The 17,670-nt window shown below is 42.2% G+C and overlaps 1 long non-coding RNA gene across 1 annotated transcript in view; it reads left to right on the top strand.

The window, feature by feature from the left end:
- Positions 1 to 17,670, top strand: part of LOC122805373 — a 422,769-nt gene that overhangs the window by 354,468 nt on the left and 50,631 nt on the right. The window lies entirely within an intron of this gene.

The raw sequence follows: 17,670 nt of genomic DNA on the forward strand, positions 1-17,670 counted from the left end.
AGAGCACTATCAATTCTCAGCATTGCCCTTTGGCTTATCTACTGCCCAGAGTATTCACAAAATGCCTGGCATCAGTAATCGCCCATTGCAGACTACAGGAATTCAAATTTATCCATACCTGGACGACTGCCTGATACAAGGAGACAACAAAAGCAAGCTGACAACAGATTTACAAAGGGTCATTTACTTGCTTCAAGCACTGGGATACACAGTCAAGTTACAAAAGTCAAGACTGATACCATCCCAGACAAGGACTTTCCTGGGAGCGGAATTGGACACAGTAAGACAAATGGCATTCCTAACTACAGAAAAACAAAAGAACTCCTCTTTACTTCTTGGCACTAACAAAACTGAACAAGTTAACAGCAAGAAAGGTACTGCAGGCCTTGGGTTTCATGGCATCATGCATAATCTTGGTTCCATTTGCCAGACTACATATGAGAAAACTACAGTGGTACCTAAAGAATTTATGGTCCCAACACAGACACAGCCTAGAAACGGAAATCCCACTAATACCATGCTTAAAACAGGAGTTCCTATGGTGGGCTCAGGCATGCCAGTCAAACCCAGGCCTGCCCTTTCGCAGGGTCAAGCAAGCCAGACCATCACAACAGATGCTTCAGACCTAGGATGGGGGCATATGCTGGACAAATGCGCAAGGATTGTGGACACAGGACCAACTTCACCTGCACATCAACCTAAAAGAAATGCTGGCAGTAAAACTGGCAATCCAAAAGTTCAGACCATTTCTCAAGGAGGACCACTTGATGATAAGGACAGACAACACCACAGTCATGTGGTACATCAACAAACAGGGAGGCACTCATTCTTACCCCTATGCAGAATGACTTTGGAGCTGTGGACCCTGGCACTCAGCTACAACATCCAGTTACAGGCAATATTTGTGCCAGGAAAAGAAAACTCTCTAGCAGATATGTTAAGCAGGACCACATCGGATGCCCACGAATGGCAGCTGCACCCGGATATCTTCAAGACCATCTCAAGAAATGGGGAATGCCTCAGATAGATCTATTCGCATCACCTTTCAATCACCAGCTCAAAAAATTCTGCACAAGGACATTCCACCCACTAGCATGGAAAGTGGACTCTCTCCTTCAGCTGGAAAGGCCCAACAGCATATGCATTCCCACCTCTTCCCTTGATACACAAAGTACTACTAAAAGTCAAGGAGGAACGTCCAAGGATAATCCTGATAGCTCCAACCTGGCCAAGACAGCATTCGTACCCACTGCTGAGGAGCATGTCTCGAACAATATGTGGCCAATACCCCTGATGCCTTTGATGCTAACTCAGAACAACTTCAGCACCATGCATCCAAACCTAAAACGCTGCAACTGACTGCATGGAACATCACATAGCAGCTGCTAATACAGAACTTTCACAAAGAGTTAAAGACATTATTCTTGAAGCATGCAGGCCTTCAACTAGAAGGAATTATGCTGGGAAATGGAAAAGGTTTGTCATTTGGAGTTCGAAGAGGAAAAGATGTGTCAAACATAGATATGCCTAACATTCTGGAGTATCTGGCGAACTACTTCATTCAGGCCTGTCCTACTCCTCCATCAAGATTCATGCATCAGCTATTTCAGCAGAATACAGCTTTGATCCACCTGTTTTTCACACCCTTTGCTCAGGCAGTTCCTCAGAGGAATCAAGAATGTAAAACCTCCAAGGAAACCACCATTGCCAGCTTGGGACTTGAACTTTGTGCTAGAAAAATTGACACTATCACCTTTTGAACCAGCAGCAACAGCAGACCTACAACACCTGTCATGGAAAACTGCTTTCCTACTGGCAATTACTTCAGCAAGGAGGGTTTCAGAACTACAGGCCTTAATGGCAGTGCAACCCTTCTAATCTTCCACCAAGATAGAGTGTCCATGAGGACTAATCCTACATTTATGCCTAAGGTGGTATCCAGAGTGTCTTTAAACCAAGCAATCCACCTACCTACCTTCTTTCCCAACCCACAAAACAGAGGGAAAGAATACTGCATACGTTGGATGTACATAGACAGCTACGCTACTACTTGGACAGAACAAAAAATAGCACAAAGACTGAACAACTTTTGTAGCCTATGCAACAGGAAGGGAAGGAAAAGCTATTTCCAAACAGACAATCTCCAAATGGATAGGAAATTGCATACGATTCTGTTACTCCTTCCATGGAAAACCAATTCCACAGAACATAAGACCTCATTCTACAAGGGCAACAGCCACTACCACAGCCTTCTTACGAGGAGTGGCTACCAAAGACATTATTGAGGCGGCTACTTGGACCTCCGTGCATACATTTGCCAAGCATTATAATTTACCTCTATATTCCAGATCCCGAGCAGGGTTTGCCACTGCTGTTCTGCAAGGGATCCTAAACACACCATAATCTACTTTTATCCTCCTCCCCTAGTTGGCTATGGTATTCTACCCAGTTGTTATGACTGCAGATGCATCCATGAAGGACATAGTACAGTTTTGTACCTACCATAAATGTAGATGTCCGAATGGGATAGCATCTGCAGTCAGGATTACCTCCCTCCGTCCCTCTGTTGTACTCCTAGGGTGTTTACCCTTCTAATAGCTAGCTAGTGGGGGATTTCTTTCATGGTGTATTTGTTTGTATTTATGTACATACATGCTTATTTTTGTGTTTACCTCTATCTTTTGGAAACATTGGCATCTATCCAAAATTTTTAGCCTTCTATAGGGCTTCTGGCATCTGGGGCAAGAAACACTGAAGAAAATGGCGTCGGCTGATGCTTTTATACCCGAAGACCAACAGAGATGACGTCGGGTGAAGTGCGACATCAGCCGAAGCCGGACCCGGACTTTGGAATCCGGCCGACTGAAGGGCTGCCTGACGACAGGACAACCCAGTTGTTATGACTGCAGATGCTATCCAATTCGGACATCTACATTTATGGTAGGTACAAAACTGTACTTTATGGTGGTTATGACAAAATAATAGCACGAGACAGCCACTTCAAAGCTGTCTGTTTTGACACCAGTCATCCTTTTTTTTTCTTACCTTCATAGGAAGTAGCTGATCAGCTTGACTGAAGGATTTAGTTCATTCAAAATAATATCTGAGTTGTCTGCAGACATCCAGAGTAAGTAAGATTTTCTTCCTTCATTTTTGGATATAGGAAAGAACAGGGACATTAATAGATTGATTCCATGTACACCATTAATTAGGCATAAATGAAGAATTTGTTCTTAAAATATCCTATCTTAATGAATAAAGAGATGAGGTGGACCCACCATAAAATATTGTGACTGAGGTACTCCTTGCAGAGGTCATAACAGTAAGCCACACTTTTCCAAATTAAAACTGCCAAAATAGCCTGATGAGATGGTTCAAAAGGAGATGGTGTTTATTTTTTCAAAATTAAGTTAAGATCCAAGGGGAGAGACAAGTGCCTTGGTCGAGGGGGAGGGGGTCCATGGGCAGACGAGATGAACTGACCAAATATAAACCTTGTTAGAGGAATAAGAAAGGCCAGAGAATAGTAGCACATGCAAATAAATTATAACCAGAGGAGTCCTGGCCTTAAAAAGTTAAAATATATTTACAAAGAGTTAAATGCTTTCATCCTTGTCTGTAAAACAGGACTACACCTGAACTAATAAAAATCCACCCCATATCTACTGTTAATTCCTTCTATAGTCACATGACTTCACAAATTGAGCATCTCATCAAAAAAAAACAAAAATTCATGCAAGGCTTTCTCAAGGGCAATCAAATACATTACATAATGCTAAAAATAAATGAAAAAAATATAGATTCAATAAATTTCAAAATTAAGAGTATGTCTAAAAAGCATTTCATATTTTATTAGCTCTGATGAAGTCCTGTATTTATAGACAAGGAAGAAAGCACTTGACATTTTGTAAATAGATTTTCTTTAGCCTGGGGTTTGAGTCCCTCAGTCACCATTTGCCTGTTGCGTGACTCTACGGCATTTAACCAGATAATGCATTGGGCAACTGTGAAACTGTGCTAAGGTCCTCAGGGGTTTCATGCCTCTTAGCTACCAAAGAACCTGTGTGTGTGTGTGTGTGTGTGTGTGTGTGTGTGTGTGTGTGTGTGTGTGTGTGTGTGTGTGCGCACGCATTGTGAATTTTTGTGTGAAAATATATATATATATATATATATATATATATATAATATATATATATATATATTTATATATATATATATTATATATATATAATATATATATATATATATATATATATAAATGTGTGCGTACATACATACATATATTTGCGCCACACACAAGCATGCACAGAAACAGTTTAATTACAAAAAAACCCCATAAAATAGTCACCAGATGTTTACGCATGTTAAGTATCCACAGTCCCAGATATCTAAACAACATTAAACAAATGTAATATGACAGACTGCAAAATATGCAAGGTGATGCTGCAGGGAGAATATCTAGCCATAAATGCAAAACCACACAGAAAAGTAGCAAAAAATATCCAAAACGACAAAGAAACTGCAAACAAGATCCACTTTTATTCCAAACTTTTAGCGCTTCGACCAAGCAGTCTTCAAGAAGTATAAAAAGCATTCTCTAAGCATTCCCCTTAAATACCCACCAAGCAGAACTAATAATTCAATTATAGAAATCAATTACATACAATTATATAATGAAATAAAACATTTCCAATTAATTTCAGTTAAGACCCTGAGGAACCATAGTGTTATATTTTAAAATAAATAAAGATTCCTTAAATAACAGTTAATCTTTTAACCTACCCTGATCACCTAGTTTAACAAATATTTTTTTTCCAAAACAGTGACCTGTAGTATTTTATAGATGTAATGCGATCCTATCTCGCCTACGTTCATAACTGATGGGCTTGGAGCCGAGAATCGGCTCCAACTCAGCCGATACACTAACACGAAGTCTCTCATTGGCTGGGCCAACCCCTTATCCCAGGATGCACCACGCCCAAACCCCCAGATCTCGTTTGCCGCTCCTAGAGTAACAACGTGGTCTCGACTTGGCTGTGGCTAAGTACCCTTCTTTTTTGGTCTTTTGGTCGCTTTTTTGGCAGTTAGCTTTAAAGTTTATACTCAAACAGCTATTTTAATAGCTATCTTGTTGTTAGTTCCATTGTGATTGACTGTGTTTGTCTTTTTGGATTGTTGTGGTAATTCCTTCTGTTTGGCGGGCTAGGCCCGTTTGAGTTAGAGGGCCTTTGCCCTATCTCTTGTCGAGCGTTTAAGTTAGAGCTCTTCCCCCCTTCCCTCCTTGTGTGTTGAGTGAGTTACAGTTGATATGTCTGGCAAAGAAAAGGAACATAAGCCATCGAGCTTTAAAAAATGTTCAAAATGCAATTACAAGATGTCTTTGACAGATGGCCACGCCATCTGTGTTTATTGTCTAGGAACTAAACACTTGCAAGAATCTTGCAGTGTTTGCCATGCCTTCTCCTCTCATGTCCTACATGAGAGAAAAAATAAGCTGATCCTGAAGGGTTTGATCAAGCCAGCCTTCGAGGAAGCTTTGGCTTCTTCTCCCTCCTCAAAATCGAAGCAAAAGAAGTCTTCGGTTCCGACAAGTCCGTCGGAGCCGCCTGCAAAAAGAGCTAAATCTGTGTCCCCTTCCTCGGCTCCACTGGCCTCGGAGCCGCTGGATAGAGGATCTAAATTTGGGTCTCCTTCCTCGGCTCCACTAGTTTTGGAGTCTCGCGATGAGAGATCAAGTACTCTGTCCCCTTCCTCGGCTCCACTGATTTCGGAGCCGCAGGATAGAGGATCTAAATCTGGGTCTCCTTCTTTGGCTCCATTGGTCTCGGAGCCGCAGGAGAGTGTTTCTGCTCTGGGTTCGGTTTCGTCAGCTCCTGAACCGTCGGCGCCGAAAGGGGTCTCGGTTCTGGTCGAGTCTGCTTCAGCTCCGATCCTTTTGGAGCCAATTTGGAGCCGGCCTCCTAGCTTTGTCTCAGAACCGATAGAAAAAGTTTCTCGGCCCCCTTCTGTTTCCTCCAGGTCCTCCAGGTTTTCAGATTCGGATGTAGATAGGGTGGTCCAGAGGCTCCTCCACTCACCTGTCTTATCCAAATTATTTTCGGCTCCGGCCCAGTCGGCCCCGGAGACAGCCCTTTCGATACCGTTTCTTCCTCCTCCGACAACCTTGGTGTCATTGGAGTCTGAGTTCGTAGAGTCGGGTGAAGTCCTTGAGTCGGTTCCGAGACCCACTGCTAGTCTATCGGCACCGACTTCAGCTCCAATCCTTTCTGTGCCTTCCAGAGGTTTCGGTTCTCAGGTGTCCTCAGCCGGGCCAGAGGGGGATTCATCGGGGCTTCTGATTTCGGCCCCTAGTCTCCCTCTTGGCACCTCGGCTAGGGGAACCCTGACACCGGTCATGGTCTCGGAGACGGGCCTCTCCTCAGATTCTGGTGGGCCTGCCTTCGAGGCTATGAGGAGCACGCTGGCCAAGTCTCTAGTGACTTCACATGAGTCTGCGACTCCTTCCCTAGACACGGCGACTAGAGCTTCTGGTGCCCCCCTGTCTTCAGACAACGCGGCTCCTAGGCCTGAGGATTCCTCCTTGTGTGGTCCCCTGTTTTCCGAGGAGCCTTCAGAGTTCGTGCCTGAAGAGCCCCCCAGGAAAATATTGTGCAAGAGGAAGCACATAGACTCCCCAGATGAGTCTGTCACCTCGGACACTGACCTTGATGATGCGGAAGGGTCCCCTAATTCGTCCTCTGACGATGTCTCATTCTCCGATATTCTGGAGATCTTGAGACAGAGGGGCGACTGGCCATCCAAAACCCCTTCTGCAGAGGAGTCGGTCTTTCTCAAGGCCTTCGGAGCCCAACCCTCCGCCTCCTGGGTGTCTCCACCCTTTGATGAGTTACTGGACCTTATTTGTCGAAGGGTGTGGGAACACTCTGATTCTGTGGAGCCAGTTCCTTCTCGCCCCAACAAGTTTTTATCCGCACCCCCTGGCAAGGAGTTTCTAACCAAGGGAGTTCCGGTTGATGCTATGGTGGTGGCGTCTGCCACCCAGCAGGATGTGGCAGAGGCATCTACGTCTATCCATCCTCCTAACAAGGAGTCCAGGAGCATGGATAGGTACGGGAAGCATACCCTGACTTCAGCGACCTTTACTCTGCGGTCGCTGAATTATTTATGTCACTTTACGAGGCTCCAAAGGGATCTCATAAAGGAGTTGGGAGATACCCTGTCGGGTAACGTGCGTGAGGCGTTGACGCACTCAGTCAACACCCAGCTGTCTACCCTTTCATCAATTCTTAACTCGTCCATGAGGCTCATATCGTATGCAGCTGAAGGGGCGGGTAGGGCAGCGAGTTCGGGCGTAGCCCTTAGGAGGCAAGCCTGGATGTGCTTGTGTCACTTTGCGGAGGCGTTCAAGTCTTCCTTCACCGACGCTCCATTCGATGGGTCCTCTCTCTTTGGACCCAAGGTGAAAGACACACTCACTAGATGTGAGCAGGAGGGTGAGACTTGCCGTTGGGGCCCGTTTTTCGCTTTCCTCTAGACCTTATCCCAAGGCTCAGAGGGGAGGAAAGATGTGGTTCAGAAAGTCCCAAAAGTCTTTCCCTGCCTATCAGAGTGACCCCCCCTTCCAGAGGCAGATGGGGGGGAATTATTCTGGAAGACGTCGCCCTAGAGGCGGCGGAGGCCCCCCGCAACTCAGGAGACCATGAATCCTTTTGTGGTTCCTCCTTTCAGTGTCCCTGAGGGACTGCCCGACTGTGCATCTCCGGAGCCAGTCAGGGGTCGATTCTCGACTCATCCAAGGGCCTGGGGTTCCATCACTCAGGATCAGTGGGTGCTTCAAATCATCGTCGGACGTTACACCATCCCCTTTATCCGTCCCCCTCCACCGTCAAGGAAAATCCCGGACGTGCCACCCAGTCAACGGGATCAAGCAGCCATAGAGGTCGCAAAGCTGCTCGGAAAGGGAGTCATCCAGCAGTCCCTGCAGAGTAAACTGGATTAGGAACTTACTCAAGGTTATTTTTGGTGCCAAAAAGAACAGGGGACTTGAGACCCATTCTGGATCTCAACCACCTAAACCGTTTTGTAAAGAAGTCCAAGTTCCGGATGGTCACATTGCAATCCATTTTCCCATTGCTGGAGAAAGGAGTATGGATGTGCTCCATCGATCTCAAGGACGCCTATTATCACGTCAAGATAATCAGGGCTTCCAGGATACATTTACGCTTCCGCCTAGGAGCCAGTCACTTCCAGTTCCGGGTCCTGCCCTTTGGTCTCACCACAGCCCCCAGGGTGTTTACCAAATGTCTGGCAGTGGTGACTGCTCACCTGAAATGTCTGGGATTCCAGGTGTTTCCGTATCTAGACAACTGGCTGCTCACCGCCCCCACCAGGCATCTTCTTACTCAAGCTGTGAGTGCTACCATCGAGTTGGGACATCTATTAGGAATTACATTCAACTGGGAAAAGTCTGTATTGCTGCCATCACAGCGTGTTGCCTTTATAGGCGTAGAGCTAGACTCTGTAGAGATGCGAGCATTCCTTCCAACAGAGAGGATAAGGATACTACAGGACCAAGTCCTAGCCCTACTACCCCGAAGGAAATCCCCAGCCAGGATGGTCCTTCAGCTTTTGGGGTCGATGGCGGCTGCCATTTTTCTGGTCCCTCTGGCAAGATTGCACATGCGAATTCTTCAATGGCTCCTGTCGACTCAGTGGTCATACCAAGATCTGCCATTGTCCTACCCGATTCTCATCACGGAAACGTGCCGGTGAGATCTTCGTTGGTGGCTCCTTTCCTCCAACCTGAACCAGGGGAGAATCTTCTGCCCCCCCCCCCATTGCCACAGTGACCACGGACGCCTCCCAGATAGGGTTGGGGGGTGGGCATTATCTGGGCAGGATGGTTCAAGGCACGTGGCAAGATCACGAAACCCACTTACATATCAATGTTCTGGAAATGAGGGCAGTGCTTCTAGTGTTGCAGGCACTTCACAGCTCTCTTCCCAAGGGTACCATCGCAATCTTCTCAGACAATATGGCGGTAGTATGGTACCTGAACAAGCAGGGAGGAACCAGGTCTTATCCTCTTTGCAGAGAAGCCATGAGAGTGTGGAACTGGGTGATCGCTTCCCAGAAATTTCTAGTGGCAACGCACATTCCGGGGAAGTCCAATGTGATAGCAGACAGGCTGAGCAGAGTTATTCTGATGCCTCACGAGTGGCCCCTGAATGACCAAGTAGCGGCTCGGATCTTCTCCGAGTGGGGGTTCCCCTGCTGCGACCTTTTCGCCAGCCCCTGGAATGTGAAGTGCAGCAATTTCTTCTCCCTGATCCCCCCCCCCCCAAGGGGAGTCACCCAGGGGCGCTCTAGTCCACAGTTGGCCCTCCTGTCTGCTCTACACCTTCCCTCCGGTCCCACTACTGCCAAAGGTGATTCAAGGGCAAACAAGATCTGGGGGTTTGGGCGTGGTGCATCCTGGGATAAGGGGTTGGCTCAGCCAATGAGAGACTTCGTGCTAGTGTATCGGCAGAGTCGGAGACGATTCTCGGCTCCGAGCCCATCAGTTATGAATGTAGGCGAGATAGATCACATACATCTATCGTTATGGTAAGTACATAACTAAAAGTCACTGCTGTGACATTGTTTAAAATGGACAGCAACAGCACTTTCAATTTTACAGTTTTTAATATCTCTGACATGTTCTTGCAGACTACACTTAAACATTATTTTAGTTTCACCTATATATACTAGCCTACATGGACAGCGTAAAGCATATGTAATTCCTTCAGTTACACATGAAAAGTTACCCAAGACACAAAACTTATTATTAAGTTTGAACAATCAATTCACAGATACTGCATCTTCCACATGGAAAAGTTCACTTTAGTAATGGATTTATAAAGTATGTGTGTATTTTGTGTGTGTGTGTGTGTGTGTGTGTGTGTGTGTGTGTGTGTGTATATATATATATATATATATATATATATATATATATATATATATATATATATAAATTTAAATGTGTGCGTACATACATTTGCGCCATACACATGCATGCACAGAAACAGTTTAATTACAAAAAAAACCCATAAAATAGTCACCAGATGTTTACGCTCAAGTATCCACAGTCCCAGATATCTAAACAATATTAAACAAATGTAATATGACAGACTGCAAAATATACAAGCTGATGCTGCAGGGAGAATATCTAGCCATTACTGCAGTTATGTTATAGCTTCACTGTTTCCAAGCTATCAGTTCACTGTAGCCAAGGAAGCCATCTAGTAGTAAATTTTATTTTTACAAAGTACTTGCTTATATTGGCTGTTCCCACTAGATCTTTAATGCAGTGCTGAGCAGCAGTTTTCTTCTAGTAGGCCCCTTTTTTACTGCCATAATCCAGAGGGGTTTTTCATGACATGCCCTATGCAAAACACCCCAGGGACCACATAGTTATAAAGAAGACAACCCTGCTAGGCTGCAACATGTTAAAAATTCCATGACATCCCACTTAAATTGTTAGTTTGCAACATGTTAAAAATTACATGACATCCCACTTAAATTGTTAGTTTATCTCTGGGAGATATCAAGCTCCTACTGCCATGATTGCAGTGCCAGTGGCACAACAGGTGGTTTCATCCTAATAAATAAATTATTTTATTTTACATTTGTTTACCAAGGTAATACACTAATCACAACTAAGCATTTTACAGGTGCTGCCTGGGTGTTCATTAATTCATTTCAGAAAATTAAGTTGCAATCTTAATACAGGATTATAAAGCGGATGCTTATCAGGGTTTACTGACTAGCAGACCTGGTCCCATTTATGCTCATTTCCAGTCCTCATATCAAGACTTGAAGGTTTCTCATTTTTGTTACAAATATTTGCATGTCTTTTTATATACCAGGTAGGCTTGACAGGCTTCCAAAATGGTTGCATATTGAGTAACAGAGTAACTTCAGCTCTCCCAGTCTGTAAACAGAAGTTCAGAAGAAAGAACCAATAAACTTGTATGTTTGGGTACATTTCAGTAACTGGCTAGTAAGTGCTCTGCCTAGATGCCAGCAAAATAAGAAATTCAGAGAAAATGAAAGAAAATCAGTTGTAAAAGTCGAGGGAAAAACACTGACTGAGAAGAATTCTGCAGCTGTTCAGCAAAAAGCAGTGCAAGTTCCAGCTTTGGTGCAAAACATGACTTCCAGTAACCTAGAGTAAAAAAAATAAGTCAAGTGTACTCCGAGCTGATTAAAGTAAATGAAACACTAAAGGAGTATATCAATTCAGATAACAAAAGGCTGGAAAAAATGGAGGAAGCTTTAATTCAGATGAAGTGATAAAACTGCAAAAATCAGAGGTCGAAATGAAGAAAAGGCTGCCTGAATATGACACTGCGCAAGAAGAGATGTTTCAAAAATAATAGAATTAGAGGACATAGCATGTAGTGAAAACTTGAAATTTTCTGCTGTACCAGAGAAGCTGGAAGGAACAGACTGTATTCATTTAATGAAAGCAGGGACAACTTGATATTTTCTGCTGTACCAGAGAAACTGGAAGGAACAGACTGTATTCATGAAAGCACAAAGAAGCAACTGGACTTGGTATTCTATAGCAGAAGTTAATTGAAAGGGTACATTGTGTATATACTCCAAACTTGGCCATGAGAAAGCAACCTAGACCTTTAATAGTAAAGATGCAAGCCTACCAACAGAAGGAGTTGATTCTGACAAAGCTGTAGCAGAAGAACAAAGTACTAAAATTGGAAGACCATAGAGTGTTTGTGGAAAATGATTACTCACTGTACACCAGGCAGAAGAGGAGTAAATTTATTCCACTAATCAGGTAATGTTGAGAAGCGGGCACGAGAGTCAAACTGCTGTACCCAGCTATTTTGGGAAATTTGTGCAGATGGCCTACTTAGATTTAGACTTAGCCAAGGCGTTTGACACCATCCCCCAGTCAGGCATCATTGACGAACTCATCCAGCTAGGTATCAATAAACTCATATTTTTGGGTCTGAATGGTCAGATAAGTCAGCAAACAAAGGAGAGTATAGTATTGCTGAAACTGAATTCCTCCTCAAGTCTTGGTATGTACCTTCACAAGGTGGACCCTGTTTTTCAGAAAATCTCACCAAGACGACACTGATAAATAGACTGTATGTATATAGCATATATCATGGACAGAAGTAGGTCAAAACATAAAAAAGATGGCTGGGTGCACAAGACCCAGGATAAAAAAGTGACCCCTAGGAAAAAACTTCTTGTGGCTGTTTGCAGAAATGACATTTCGCTCTTTTTTGGTCAGTGAACAGGTGTTCTTTGACCTAGGTACTCAATATCGTAATATAGACCCCACTGAGTGACCATGAAACAGTAGCAGACAATTTTGCAATTAAGCCATGATAAAGGACAAATTATTTTCCCAGGGATAACAATTCAAAGGGGGATATTCCAGGGTGACCCTTTGTCATCGCTGATATTCTGTCTTGCCCTTAACGCATTAAGCTGTCTGCTAAACAACTTAGCCCATGGTTGTAAGTTGGCTGTTAGAAAACAACAAAATGTAAAGACTTTTCATCTTTTCTTTGTCGATGATTTAAAACTGTATAGCTCACCAGATGAACTGAAAGTACAACTGCAAGTTGTCAAAACTTTTTCAGATTATATAAGAATGTAATTTGGTCTTGATAAATGTGCAAAAGCAACCTTTAAAGCAAGAAAACTGCAGCACCAAGAAAACATCAGTTTGGGACAACAATGAGCTATAAAAGAACTTGAGCAAGACGGAGTATATAAATATTTGGAAATTGATGAAGGATCAACAATAAAGCATGAACAAATGCAAATAAAACTTAGTAAAGAATATTTTAGAAGACTTAATCCTGAAAACATCTAGAAACAAAATTCAAGCTATAAACCATTTTGCTCTTCCTGTCATAACTTACAGTTTTGGAGTGATTGACTGGCCCCAAAACATGTTGGATAGATTAGATAGGAAAACAAGAAGGATGCTTCTTGCTCACCAAATGATTTATAAAAATCAGTGCATACCAAGATTATATATTCCCCATTCTGAAGGAGGGATGGGCCTCCTTGAAACTGTATAGCTCTGCAATCGTGGGGCTGTACACGTCTGCTGACCTCACAAGACCCAAACGTAGTGAAAGTTTTGAAACATGAGGAGAATAAATCGAAGATGACTTCTCTGCTTAATCTAGCAGAAGCATATCATTTTCAAGCAGGAATGGGAATCAGACGAGAAGTAGATAAAAATCAGGCAGCAACTGAATGTGCCAAAAAACAAGAGAAGGAATGTAAGGTAAAGGACCAGATGAAAAGGCAAGAAATGTGAAAAATGCATAAATATAGTTGCAAGTTTAGAAAACTTGTAGAAGACCCTCATATTGATCAGGATCGAATGGAGGAATGGGTAGGGGAGGCAAATTTAAACCAAGAAATGAAAGGTTAATATTGATGGCCCAAGATTGTAGGCTACGTACATGTTGGTTTACAAAGTCCATTGAACATGTGGGAGAAACAGACAAATGTAGGTTTTGTAAAACAGAACTGGAAATAGTTGCACGCCTCGTTTCTGTCTGTGACATACTAATGGCAGAAGGACTGTATACTGAAATGCATAATAATGTGGCAAGACTGTTGCACTGGGGATTGTGCAAACATTATGGTACTGAACTGACTGAAGAACACTGGAAATGTGAGACACAAAGCATCACAGAAAATGATGAAGACTACATCACGTGGGCTCACTCATTACCAACAATCAAAAGATAGATTCTAGAAAACTGGATATAGTGGTCAATGAAAAGAAGACGGAAGTAACCTTGATTATTGAAATCAACACATCTAGTGACTGCAGTCTCTTGCGTAGAAAGAGACAAAGTCATAAAAGATCAGGATTTGCAGCAAAAACAAGTGTAATGTGGAAGAAAGATACCCAGACAGTTCCAATAGTAATAGGAGCAATGGGTCTTAATAAAAAAGAATCTATAGTTGTATTTAGATATGTTACCAGTATATGTAACCCCATATGAATTGCAGAAGGAGTCATTACTGGGCACATTGCAGGTGCTGCAAAGAGCACTTCTGGCTGACATCCAAGATTGAAAAAATACTAATTTCATTTCCACTAAAGGGGCGGTGGATACTGCACAACATGGCTGGGCTAATATATGCCTTTGAGCAGATAGCCCAGTACCAACCTATGAACCTATAAACTTTAATCGTACTTTGCCTTAGGAATGGTGTCCAATGCCATCATCGTATTAGCAACTCAAAAGACTTGGAAAACTTGAAAAACAAACAAAAAAAAACCTAGGTATTAACCCTTGTATCAATGGATGGGTCGCTAACTGGCTCACTTGTAGAACCTATTTCGGCAAAATGGTTGAATCCACCTCCAGCAGCACACCTGTAACCAATGTTGTTCCACAGGGATCAGTTGTGGGACCTCTGCTGTCTGGAATCTATTTCTTTGAAGTACAAGCAAAATCTACAGGTCTGTGGCTGACTATGTTTGCTGATGACTGCAAACTGGGAGCAGTCATAGCGTCTCCAAATGATGTCAGTATCATACACAAGGATCTTACACAAACAAATGATTGCCAAAGTCATGGCCTTTAACTCAATGCAAAAAAATATATTATCATCCCTTTCAGTAAAAGTAATGTTCCTGCTAACTATCACATTAATAGCAGCACCTTAAGTAAGCACTCAGTGATGAGACCTGGGCACACAGCTTGACAGCAAACTTACCATTGACCACCATGTCTCCACAGTGGCAAGAAGGGCATTCTATATTGCTCATCTCATAAGTAAGGGTATTGCCTCCAAAAAAAAAAAAAAAGTTGCAACTTCCCTGTACTCTTCCATCATCAGGCTAATAACTTAGTACAATGCCCCTTTTGGTATCTACTTTTCCAACCACCTGCAGCAACTGTAGAAACCACAAAGGTTCTTCACAAGGATAATTCAAGGTCTTCAGAATCTGCCTTATGTGGATTGTCTGAAATCACTGGCACTTTATTCTGCTTCATAAACACCCTGCTTTATTGGAAATGCTGCAGATGCGCAAGTCAAATGGTACACAGGTTACTTAGTCTAAAGACCTTAACCTGCTTTGTGACATTGTTAGAACCTGCTGGAGGGACAGATTTGTCACTCAGAGGTTACCACACCTTTGGGATAGACTCTCACTTCATGTCAGAGCATCTCATTGGCCCTCTTCACATGCAGTCTGGACAATTGGATGGGTAACCATAAATTCACCCCAGGGGTTCCACCTTTGTCCCTCTTGGACAGGGACAATAGGTGCTGATGGTAGAAATAAAGGTATAACTTGGCTAGATTTGTAAGGGCCATTAGCCTAGTAACTTCCTATGATCCAGGGATCCTATATGATATAATCTGCATGCTGCAAAATAAAGTTTTCTCAGTTATTTTTGAGTGTAATGGGGATACTAAAGTAAACAGGTGTCCTTCTTTCTTTCCTTCTCCTTGTTCAGTTTTAAAAAATGTAAGTACTGCAATGTAAAAAATAAAAAGGAAAATTCTGGTCAAAAGAGCAGGATACAAGAAAAATGTATGTGCTTTTTTCACTCTTGCATAGGGGAATGACTGGATTAAGGCCCCTGGCTTAATCTAGCAACAATTTTTAAGAGAAACCAAATAAATGAAAAGGAACACTGTTTAACAAGTAAATGAGTGCTTATAGAATCAACTCTGCATCTGGTTCTTATGTCTTCATGGAGACAAACTGATATAGTAATATGAACAGAATACTTATTTCTTTCAGTGGCTAGGAGGAGATGAATTCTGAAAGCATTCCATTGTTTTCCCAATCTGGGAGAGTAGTAAAGGTAAGACAAAACCAAACAGCACTTAGTAGAAGCACAGGCTGCTTCTTAAGATGGATAACCTTCCTTTTAGGTTAGCCCAAGACTGTGAGTGTGGCTTTCAGTCTGGGACAGTTGTTCCTATTAAGAGGATAAAATTTCATTATTTGAATCTGTACATAGTTTTGTGTGATAGTGTTAAGTTAATAGGTTTTAGGGGTATATTGGGATGCGTTTGTTTTTTTTTTTCTTTGTTTGAGGGCTTTCAATAAAACAAAAAGTTTTGTAAGATATGACATGGCCTCAAATGTATATGACAAGGAATAACTGTATAAAAGATGAACCTGCCAGACATTGGTGTATGTATGCAACACAAAAGATGAAACTAGACACTTACAAAACTGTTACACATAAAAGGTAGGAATAATAACTTTTTTAACATAATGATGCTTTCTGTATTATTTTTAAATGTAAATGGTCTCACAGATGTATACAAAAGAGAAAGAGTAGTGAACTATATTAAAAATGTAAAGTGCAAATAGCTATGCTACAGGAGACACGTTTAAAATGAACTGAACATGTAAATTTGATAAAGAAAGGTTTTCAGGATGGTCGTTCAGTGGAGTACCTGGGACAAAGGAAAAGAGGAGTACTTATATTAATTGCAAGAGGAGCTCCAATATTCATAGAAAAAGATAAAAAGGATAATAATGAGAGATGTATAGTACTAATGGAGCTACTGGTAAGAGAGGAGGATTACACTGGCATGTATTTGTATTCCACATAAAAGTACTATAACAGAGCTTAAAAAAATTCTGGGAGAAATGATCAGCTTCTGAGAGAAATGATCATCTTTCAGCAGGGAATATTAATTGTAGGTGGGGACTGGAATTTGATTTTCAGCAGTGAAGATGTATCTGGGGGGGGGGGGTTGAAGGAAAAATATAATAAAGGAGGGTAGAGTTTTAAAAAATTATGAAAATGTTTGGCATGGAAGATGTGAATTCAGTAGCATGAGTTTGGAGTGAATTTGCATAGTATTCCTCAAGACAGAAAAACTGGACTAGACAGAATATATATTTCACAGGAACATGTGTATTTAATTGAAAGATTTGCTATGCATCCAATAATTATTTCAGATCTTGCACAATAATAACTAAAATAAAAATGCAGGGTAATGAAATAAAGAAACACTGTGCTTTCCCATCTATCTGTTGAAAAGTGATGTATTTAAGGAATGGGTAGTAGAAATTATTCAAGAAACCTGCAAGGAAACCAAAAAAAAAAAACATGTATACATGAGGATGCTAGGTGAGGAAGGAGGGGAACAAATGAGTAAATGCTAACAGAAATCTAAGGGGCAGGGCTCTGCGTACTGTAGTAGTTCAAAGGGGATCTGATATCATTTTCACTCATTCCTCAACGATTGGGTCTCTGATCTGGCTCAGCCACATTTCTTCCAGACTTTTGGATCTGGCTCTCGAGCTCCTCCCTTTACCTACAATGACCCACACCTCTGTATTATCGCAGAGCTTGTTTGCTGGTTTTATGGTTTGGATGAAGATCATGCTCTCCCAAGCTCTGTGCTTAGCTATTTAGATTTGTGAGTAAAAGTAGACTTCTTTTTTCATATTAAACCTTTTTTTCTACCTGTTATAGTACTCTCCTCTATAGTCCTAGCCTCTCTTTACTCGTTTTTTTCTGTGCAATTATAAAATTCTCTCTTCCTGCCTATCTGGTATTTTTCTATATCACTGTTTTGTGTTTCTTTATCAATTACCCATCTTTAGGGCAATTGTTTAGTGCCATCGCTTGTATT

This window comes from Protopterus annectens, chromosome 6.part1, assembly GCF_019279795.1.
Source record: "Protopterus annectens isolate FY-2018-M chromosome 6.part1, PAN1.0, whole genome shotgun sequence".
NCBI classification, from domain to species: domain Eukaryota; kingdom Metazoa; phylum Chordata; order Ceratodontiformes; family Protopteridae; genus Protopterus; species Protopterus annectens.